We start from the raw sequence: 9,662 nt of genomic DNA, 5'->3' as shown, positions 1-9,662 counted from the left end.
CCCGTCCCCCCCACCGTTCTGACCTGAACTTCTTTCTTCCTTTCCCTCTCCCTCCCTCCTCCTGGGTGATCTCCCAGCTCGTGTATTTCCCCCTTCCCGGGCGGGGTTCAACGGGCTGCAAAGCAGTAAAGGTGCGGCCAGAATCTCTTCCCAAGTGAGGACAAATGCAAACTGTTGTCAAGGCTTCCAAACTTTATATTAATTTTTAAAAAATCCCAAGCTCCACCTAAAACAGCAGTCAGAACCAAAACATAACAAACTCTAGCGAGATGTGAGTTATCTTTGGGTGTGTGTGTTGGGGATGTCACTGCTATAGGATGGTGAGAAGTTGGGTTGTGAGCGGCTGTGAGAGGAGAGAGGAGAGAGTGCGTGAGCGCGTCAGCACCAAAGTTAAATACAAAAGCCTTTTACGCAGTGGCGAGAGGAGTTTCCTTTGTTCTAGTCAGAGAGGCTTGACAGAGATCAGAGGGAATTAACCCTCAGACACACACCACTCTGCACATTCTTGGAGGGCTTGCGATCTGGGGCTGCAGGTGATGACCATTTCCATGCCTCTGGGGTAAGTTTTTTTTAAAGGAAGTTTTTTCCCCTCCTAATGTCTTGATAGCTTTACTCTACGTGACGGTATAAAAGGAAGATTTAAAAACCGCGCTGGAGAGAACGAAAGTTGATGGAATGGCCCCCTTTTTGTTGCAGGGCGGCGATCAGTTTAATGTCAAGCAGCCCGTGATAAACTTTTTTTTGGTCTCGCTTCGTTTTGATTCCACGCCCCACGTTGCAAAAATAGTGGAAATATACGAGATTATTGTTTTAAAAATATATACAGTATGCGCGCAACAGGTAGGAAGTGAGTGGCGAGCTGCCGCCTCCTTTGTAGCGGCTGATATTGAACTCGGAAGGCCTGAGTAAGTCTTTGTTCTCAGTTTGGATTCATCACACTGAAATTCGTCTTAGAAAAGAGCCAAAGGCCTCAATAACTACTCACAGGGATTGCAGCGAACACGAGCTGGCATCGAATCGCACTTCAATCTAAATGCAAGGTGAATAGTTGGTGATTTTTTGAGGGGGTAATGTTATGAAACAAAGATGAGATCGGCGGAAATATCACGTCTAGATTTTCATTGGTGACCTCTGCTTGGCGCTTTATTAAGAAACTATTGACAGTTTTGCATCTATTTTAGATTGAAAATATCTCACAGTGGAAACATTTTAAAGGCACGGGGATAAAAAAAATGACAGTGAAATCGAACTTGTGGAAACAAGTATTTGATCACGAGCACTTGCGATCTGTAGCCTGGTTTACAGTAGTTAGCAGCTGTCGTTTATCAAGGGGCACAAATACATATCACAATACCCCGGGCTCCTCGCTCTCTCTCTCTCTCCCCAATTAATAGCAACAACACCAGCCTTTCTTGTGTTTCTTTTGAGGATAATGTATGTTTGCGCAGGTTTGAAACTTCGGGCTGCAAAAGTTGCGTCGTTTTCATTCGAGCAACAGTTAATGCGCCAAATTGACAATAAATACTCGTTTCCAAATATAGCTTTTCAACTCCAAAACAATGGGCTTTAAAAATGCTGAGTTAATATCTTGGATGGATATAATTCGATTTTATTCATATCAACGGTGGACCGCAAGTCAAGGTAAGAACATTTATGTGTGGCAGTTACCATTAACAGGGAATAAATACATGAACATCTCTTTTGCATGTGTTCTGAGTCCTATGTTGGAGATTTTAAGGATAGAAATTGTCCAGGACTAATCCAAAACATGCAAGTTCTTTGTTTAAGGCGGTGGGACGAACTGTTCCTTCTTTAACTCATATCACTGTCAGCCTTTGTCTGTTACTCGCTTCCTCTTTCTCTTTGTCCCCCGTGTGTGGCTCTTTTTGGGACAAAGAACGATCTGAATAGTTTTGCTACTTGTATTGGAAGAATATTTGGCTTTTCATATGGACTGCAAGCGGAAGTTTGAACTTGCCTGCAATATGTATGGCGCAACTTTAACACATCAAGGTATCGAAACACGTTGAATAGCAATCTTGAATTAACAAAATAGTTTGCGATGCTTTGCACTGTCGGTAAATCAGTGGAACAGCGTAAATGATATGTATGGCTGGTACTTTTTGCAACCAGATTCTAGTTCAGAGATGTTTATAAAACCTAGTTGTTATATGGAATATTAGAATTTAGCCAAACGGATGACTGTACATTAGGTCTCGGGTGTAGTTTACAATGCCGGAGTTAAACAATAGATCATGGGGTCACTATACTGACTCCAGGCAGATACATTGTATTGTGCGACCAGAAACTCACAACACATTCTTAACTAGATACAGGTGAGAGTTGATTGGAATTGGGGCAAGCCACTTATCATTAATTTTCTGTCTAAGATTTGGAGCTTCTTTACTTACATCGATTTTAAACAGTGAGTTCAGCCACTCCCTGTTCTTTTGTTACCCAGGACTCCTCGTGATAGAGGACCATCGTATAGTACCGCATTTACCCAGTTAATAATTCGTTGATTTATTTTTCTTATACTCTATCTAATTCAACAATTTCATTTTCTCCTGATATCTTTTTGTTTCTTGTTTTGTTCTGTAATAGCTTTTGCCCCAGAATGGATTTTTAAAAGATTGTTTTAAACTAACCCCACGACAAAAGTTTAACAAAAAGGGTTTCCTTTACAATATTTCAAATGCATTTAATATTTGAATAAAGAGCAAATGTATGGGGGTAACAGAATCCTTGTGGTTAATATATGCTTTATTGGACTATAACTAAAGAAATGTATAACTAAGAGATTTAATTGTGGAATATATTTAGACAATTCCAAGTAGAACCAGACAGATTTCCATCATGGTTTCACCAACTCCCATCAAACTATACTTCCATTGATTGATTGTCTTCAGTGTTTGCTTTACAGTCAAAGATTGGTCACATTTTTAGTTGTTTCTGCAGTTACTTTTGCACCCATCAGTTTAAAAAAATAATGTGACATTTCCATATTCTGCACAAAGAAATAGATTGGAATGAAACACAGTGCAGATTTAGTTTCTTCAAGCCCATTGGCACTGGATAAGATTGTGACCTAAAGGTATATGTGATCGCATTACTTTTGTACCCACATTGCACCTGCTGAGTGGAAGTAAACTGATTTAAAATAAATGTAAGATAAAGTGAGTTGTGATTCCATCAATACCCTTTGTTTAAAATCATTTACTGTTATAAAGGTAAAAATTATATTTAACTTCACCCAACTTGGTGCAGTAAGGGCAAAACGGAAATCATATATAAATGCAATTTTCTTTCTCTCCTTTCTTTCTCTCTTTCTTTCTTTCTCTCTTTCTTTCTCTCTTTCTTTCTCTCTTTCTTTCTTTCTCTCTTTCTTTCTCTCTTTCTTTCTCTCTTCCTTTCTCATCTCATGTTGCTTTAAATCACAATTCAATTTAACACTATCAATGTACTGATGGAATCTTAAGTTGCTGACGATAATGGAGTAACCATGCAATGTTGAGACTTGGAGAGGGTGAGGGATGTAAATGGAACAAATGATATGGAGGACTCAGAGGTATACGGAACCCATCAGGTATGACGTGCAAATTCTCACATATTGGAAAGAGAGGGCTTATTAAGTATTTTTTGGATTTCCAGTCCTGTACAGTGCAGTTTGACTTTTAAGATAAAATTATATTGTTAATTTAATACTAACTTTTAAAAAATAGAATCAAGATAGAAATGACTATTTAAAAAAATGTCATTCTTTCCCAAAATCTATTTAAAGTTACAGTATTAACAGAGATAAGAACTATTCCTGAAGAGGCTCCATCTCAATGACCAAGTAAAAGCCATTTCTCATATCAAAAATTAACTTATTGGAGTAATTATTTGAAAAAGGTCATTTGGAAAGATTGCTTAGCCTTGGCTAAAATTTCAGATTCTGTGGAGAAACCATGACTGAGATGAGCTGTAATCGGACATCTGTTGTGTATTGCTCCCCTGTCTGCAGCAGGCTCATGTCCAGCGTATCAATATTGAATTGTTCATACAGCATTTACACAACAGATACAGATGAGAATGGTCTTTTGATCCATCCTAATTCATCCACCAAGAACAACACGCATTAGCCCTCCCTTCCCAGTATCTAACCATTTCTTATCCATTTCCAGATTTTACCCTGAAATTTCATAACTAAGCTTAAGTAACAAACCTTTAAGTAGAACTTTGTCTTATCATCTTTCTGGAAGTCTAGGTACAGAACATCTTGTAACTTTCTAACATCCATTTGAGATTTCACGTCCACTTTCTGGATGTATATTGTTTGCCTACTAGGTATTATAATGCAGGTGATCCTTGTTCAACAAAAGCATTCCATGAATAATCTTACAGGGTACTTGGGATGTTTAATTCATTGAGGATGCTCCACTTTAGGTGGAATAAAAGTTAAATAATTTAGAATGTAGAAAAGATATCATTTTTAACTGGCTAACAAATTGTTTTCTTCTGCTAGGGAGTTACAAGCACAGGGTTTCGTACCTATCCCCAGAACATGCCTGGATGAATTGACAATATGGATCTTTACACCTTCTGAAGCCCAATGACAGTGCATTTTTATGCTTTACTTGTGCTATTGTGGACCCACAACCTGATGGAGGAATTTGCAAGACATATTATGAGATGTACATAACTTTTCAATGTTAAATATTGGGAGCAATGGCTGAATGATGAGCTAGCCAAAATGGGATATCATTGGACTTGACTTCTCTGGCAATTATTTTTTTACAAATTGGATCTGGGATTTTCCTCAATTTGAAAAATGGGAACTATTCATTGTGAAGATGGTGGCGTTGGATAATTTTAATGAGCGGGATACGGGATGAATTTCAGGTATGCCATTTTTTGCTTTATATCTCTCAATGTCTGCAGACTGAAGTCAACAAAAATGACCCTTTTTCATTTATCTGCTTTTTTTCCTATATAAACATTTCCACTGTATGATGGTGAACCATGGTGAAATAGAGAATTTAGTAAGAATTTAAATGTACATTGAGACAACCCAGGTAAATAATTACAATGTATTGTCCCTGCTTCAGGAATTTATGTTGTTCTGTACTGAAAAGAATCAACTGCTTTTAATTATTTTCTTGTCTATTTTTGTCCATGCTCTTCTTCAGTGATACCTAAATGGGTTCAATGCTATTATAGCACTGGCTGTTATGCATGTCTAGAATTCAATGATAATGACTACAGCATGTGTTCTGTATGTGAAACTTGGGTAAAATATTAGATACAAAAAGTAATTTGGTATTGACTTTCATGTTGGTCCAATACTTGGAGTATAAGTGGAGTTGGGAGGGAGGGGGTGGATTGTGGGGCGAGGAAGTTAAAGTGAATTAAAATATTTTGGGCCAATTGCATTGGCTGACTATACATACATGGTTTATTAGGAAGCATGAGAGGTAACATTAATGTTATCAGATTTCACCACAGTGGAGTGCTAGTCCAGCCTTCCTGTATACAATACTAACCACCAATACTCAAAGTTTTTCAGAAATTTATCTGAAATTGACATGTACTGCTGAGGGGGGGGGGGGGGGGGGTGGTTGTAGTTGTGGGGTGAGACAGGGGTGGTAGTTTGAAGCTGTAAATCAAGAACTGTTAGCCCAGTATCTTAAACCAGACAACAATATGAGAAACTCTATTTAAATAAATGGCCTTTCGTTGCTTCATGAGATTCTGTATTTATCACCAAGATTTCATATTGAGATCATTACTAGATGTGCATAAACTACTTTTTGTTAGTTTTTCTCTGTTATTTACCCATCCTATGGTTATCATAGGCATGGCATGCTGGGAGGTAGATATTCCTGGCAAGAAGACCTCACATGGTGTTGCTCATGATGAATCAGACTCTCTCTTTATGCTCTTGCCTACTTATTGAGAAAGACTCAAGTTTTGTAGGTTGATCTGTGCTTTATCATTCAAAGGATTTATCCACTTCCGTACCACATTCCTTGACTGTTCAAAGTACTCTGTGTCTGACGAGTAGGTTGGATGAATCAACAATGGACTGTGCTTCATTGTCCAGTGTGTCCTTGATATATAGGAAGTGGATGTACTTGCCTCAACAAAACACAATTTTATGGTAGAAAAACAGAGAATGCTGGAAACACTCAGCAGATCAGGCAGCATCGGTGGAGAGAGAAACAGAGTTAATGTTTCAGGTTGATGACCTTTTGTCAGAAGTGGAAAAAGTTAGAGATGTAACAGATTTTAAGCAAGTACAGAGGCAGGGAAAGGGGGAGGGGAGGAAAGAACAAAAGGGAAGGTCTGTGATAGGGTGGAAGGCAGGAGTGATTAACTGATAAAAGTTATGATTGTACAAAGCAAAAGGATGGTAATGGGACAAGTAAAAAAACAAAAGATGGGTCTAGAAGAGGTGTAAATGTGAATGGCAGAATCATCAACAACTGCCATCTGAAAAAATAGGGGCAGGGTGGGAGTGGAGCAGAGAGTTAAAGTGACAGGCAACCGGAAGCTCGGGGTCATGCTTGTGGACTGAATGGAGGTGTTCCACAAAACGGTCACCCAATCTGCATTTTGTTGCCCCAATGTAGAGGAGATCACACCGTGTTCAGTGAATACAGTATACTAAATTGCAAGAAGTACAAGCAAATCGCTGTTTCACCTGGAAGAATGTTTGGGGCTCTGGACAGTGGGAAGGGAGGATGTAAAAGGGCAGGTGTTGTATCTTCTGTGCTTGCACGGGAAGGTGCTGTGGGGAGGGGAGGGGCTGTTGGGGGTGATTGAGGAGTGGACCAGGGTGTCGTGGAGCGAGCGAGAATGCTGAAGGAGGGGAGGAGAAGATGTGACTGGTGATGGGATCATGCTGGAGGTGGCGGAGGATGATCTGTTGAATGTGGATGCTGGTGGGGTGAAAGGTGAGGACAAGGGGAACCCTATCGTGGTTCTGGAAGGGAGGGGAAGGGGTGAGTGTTAAAGTGCGGGAAATGGAACAGACACGGTTGAGGGCCATATCAACCACGGTAGAGGGGAATCCTCAGTTGAGGAAAAAGAAGACATATCGGAAGCACTGGTATGGAAGATGGCATTGTCAGAACAAATGCGACGGAGAAAGTGGGAGAATGGAGTGGAGTCCTTACAGGAAGTGGGGTGGGAGGAAGGGTAGTCCAGGTAGCTGTGGGAGTCAGTGGGCTTATAGTGGATGTTTGTCGACAGCTTATCCCCAGAAACGGAGACAGAGAAGTCGAGGAAGTGAAGGGAAGAGTCAGAGATGGACCATGTGAAGGTGAGGGAAGGATGGAAATTGGAAGCAAAGTGAATGTAATTTTCCAGTTCTGGGCGAGTGCAGGAAACGGCACCGATACAGTCTTCAATGTATCAGTAAAAGAGGTGAGGGAGGGGACCTGAGTAGGACTGGAACAAAGAATGTTCCACATAGCCCACTAAAATGTGTATGGTGGTTGGTAACTTTGGCGGCAGTTTCAGCATCATGCAATTCCAATATTTCCAAGGTCTTGAAACTACTTCCTGTTCATCAACAACACATTTATTTTATATAAATACAAATTGTTGTTGTTGTTTTATATAATCCCATGTTTGTTACACTGTAAGAAATAAATTGCCTTTTTTGTTAAACGGCAGAGGAACCTTTTTATCAAGTTTATCAGTCCGTTTATTCATCCCTACCATCCGCTCAAGCAAATCCTAAAAGATCCAGACTTCAAACCTACATTGTATCTGTCTTTAACGATGTGCCAGAGTCACTCCTCCTGCGTTGCGGGGCACTGCGGGCACACCTGTGCAGCGGTCCGAAAGTTTGCGCAAGAATGTCCCCAAAAATTAGAGAGAGGACCCAAGACACAGAAAGCAAGAAAGGAGCAAAATCCAAGGTCCCTGTGGAAGGGTAGGCTTCTGTGTGCAAAACCTAGTTGGTTAACTTGCTTAGAGCTCCAGCATCAGATGAAATTTTAGAGTATTTTTGCGCATTTTAAGTTTTTATTTGTTACTTTACAAATGTTATTTTTGGTTATTATATCCTTGGGATACTGAATCTATCAAATTAAATGTCTTGTGTCTCCTCTTCATCCATTACACGTGCAAATGTACGTGACATTTGATTGGCTAAAATATCCTAAAGGAACAAATTGCCCCATATCACGGTTAAATTAACATTATGAGGTATTGAGAAAGTAAAATGGCAAATGAAAGAATTTTCAAAAAGTATTTTGCATTATCCTTGTTAGCTGTTGATTGGTAACTGTTTGCTTTACCCGTTCAGTAATATTTTGGGAAATTGTATTGTTTAGTTACAGCAGTTGTGACTTGTGCTTACTGAAGATTCATACTTGAGCCAATCAAGCAAATATGAGGATTTTGTATACATTAAAGTGTAACAGATGCACACTAGATGCTAGACTTCAAGTTAGATAGAGTTAGTTAAAATTTTGCGTGGGACACAATCTATACTCATTATCTTTGCACAGAAAATCTATTACAAATTTTAAAATATGTTGGCAATACAGTTCTCAAATGTTGTGACTTGAAATAGTAAGGAAGTAACTTTCTATTATATCTTTAAAATCTGCTCCTCAGATGTATAAATAGTATAATTCCTTTTTTAAAAGACCTTTTCCAACCAAAGTGAATGATTCATATCTATACCAGTTCAGTATTCTTTTCAGCTATCAAAAATACTCATCGGTAATTCCTTAAGAATATAATTTATTCATTTAAAAACATTGATATCACTATCTCCCTATTGCTTTCCAGTTCTTACATCTCAGCAACAAAGATGTGTAGTCATCATGAAGAAACTGTTTGCTAAATCTATTTTTGGAAGGGGAGGAAGGAAAACAGACAGACGGACTGTGAGCCTATGACATCACACTCAAATTACATAGTGATATGTTTCTATGTGATTTACATAAATAGAACATGAGCATAAACAATAGGAGAAGGTTTTCGTGATGAGTGTTTCTTAAGAAAAATGATGGGATGTTTATTGGAGTAATGGTCACCCATGGCTCTTTCAGAAACAAAAAAAATCTCTTGCCCAGAACCTTGTTTTCTCCAGTATTGATTGCTAATCGCAAACTTCTAAGATTATTCACTGCTCCCAGAATGGACTTCCTGAAAAAAGATAATGATTTGTAAAGATACAACCCACTGCAACAGAAAAAGCTGATTATGTAGAAATTAAATGAGCAGGTGACGATTTTCACAAGGCACTTCAGGATTCTCCTCATATATTTAAAAAAATGAAAAGGAAGAGGAAACTAGGTTTCTTTTGATAGCTCAGTGAGTTTTTGCAATGCCTAAGTATGGATCAGAATGCCTAGCTTTAGTGTGGATCAGATTTGATTGCTGGTCTGTGCTGAGTGAGTGACCTTAGCTGGGATAATGGTAGGGACATTACAGTTACTCTCAGCTCCCCGGACTAGAAAAGGGAAAATAAACCAGTATTCCCATTTCTGATCACCACCTAGTGAACCCCCCCGCCCCACCCCCCCATCCACCTGATTGAAGTGAGTGTATGTGTGTGGATGTGAAATGAGGACACAATTGGAGCCCTGCTGTGATGCTTTTATGGTTGAATAGTCTGTTGACTAGGCTTGAGCACAAAGAATGACTACGATGGTATG

The 9,662-nt window shown here is 39.2% G+C and overlaps 1 long non-coding RNA gene across 1 annotated transcript in view; it reads left to right on the top strand.

Annotated features, from left to right (window-relative positions):
- Positions 1–364: 364 nt before the first annotated feature.
- LOC139263801 (uncharacterized) overlaps positions 365–9,662 on the top strand; it is a 558,088-nt gene continuing 548,790 nt past the window's right edge. The window contains exons 1-2 of the long non-coding RNA XR_011593210.1: positions 365–559; positions 4,508–4,884. This is a non-coding gene — a long non-coding RNA (uncharacterized lncRNA). The remainder of the gene's footprint in view (positions 560–4,507; positions 4,885–9,662) is intronic.

The sequence above is a fragment of the Pristiophorus japonicus genome, chromosome 5 (genome assembly GCF_044704955.1).
Source record: "Pristiophorus japonicus isolate sPriJap1 chromosome 5, sPriJap1.hap1, whole genome shotgun sequence".
Classification (NCBI taxonomy): Eukaryota; Metazoa; Chordata; class Chondrichthyes; family Pristiophoridae; genus Pristiophorus; species Pristiophorus japonicus.
Note: the sequence above shows the minus strand (reverse complement) of the source record. Positions and strands in the feature narration are given on the sequence as shown.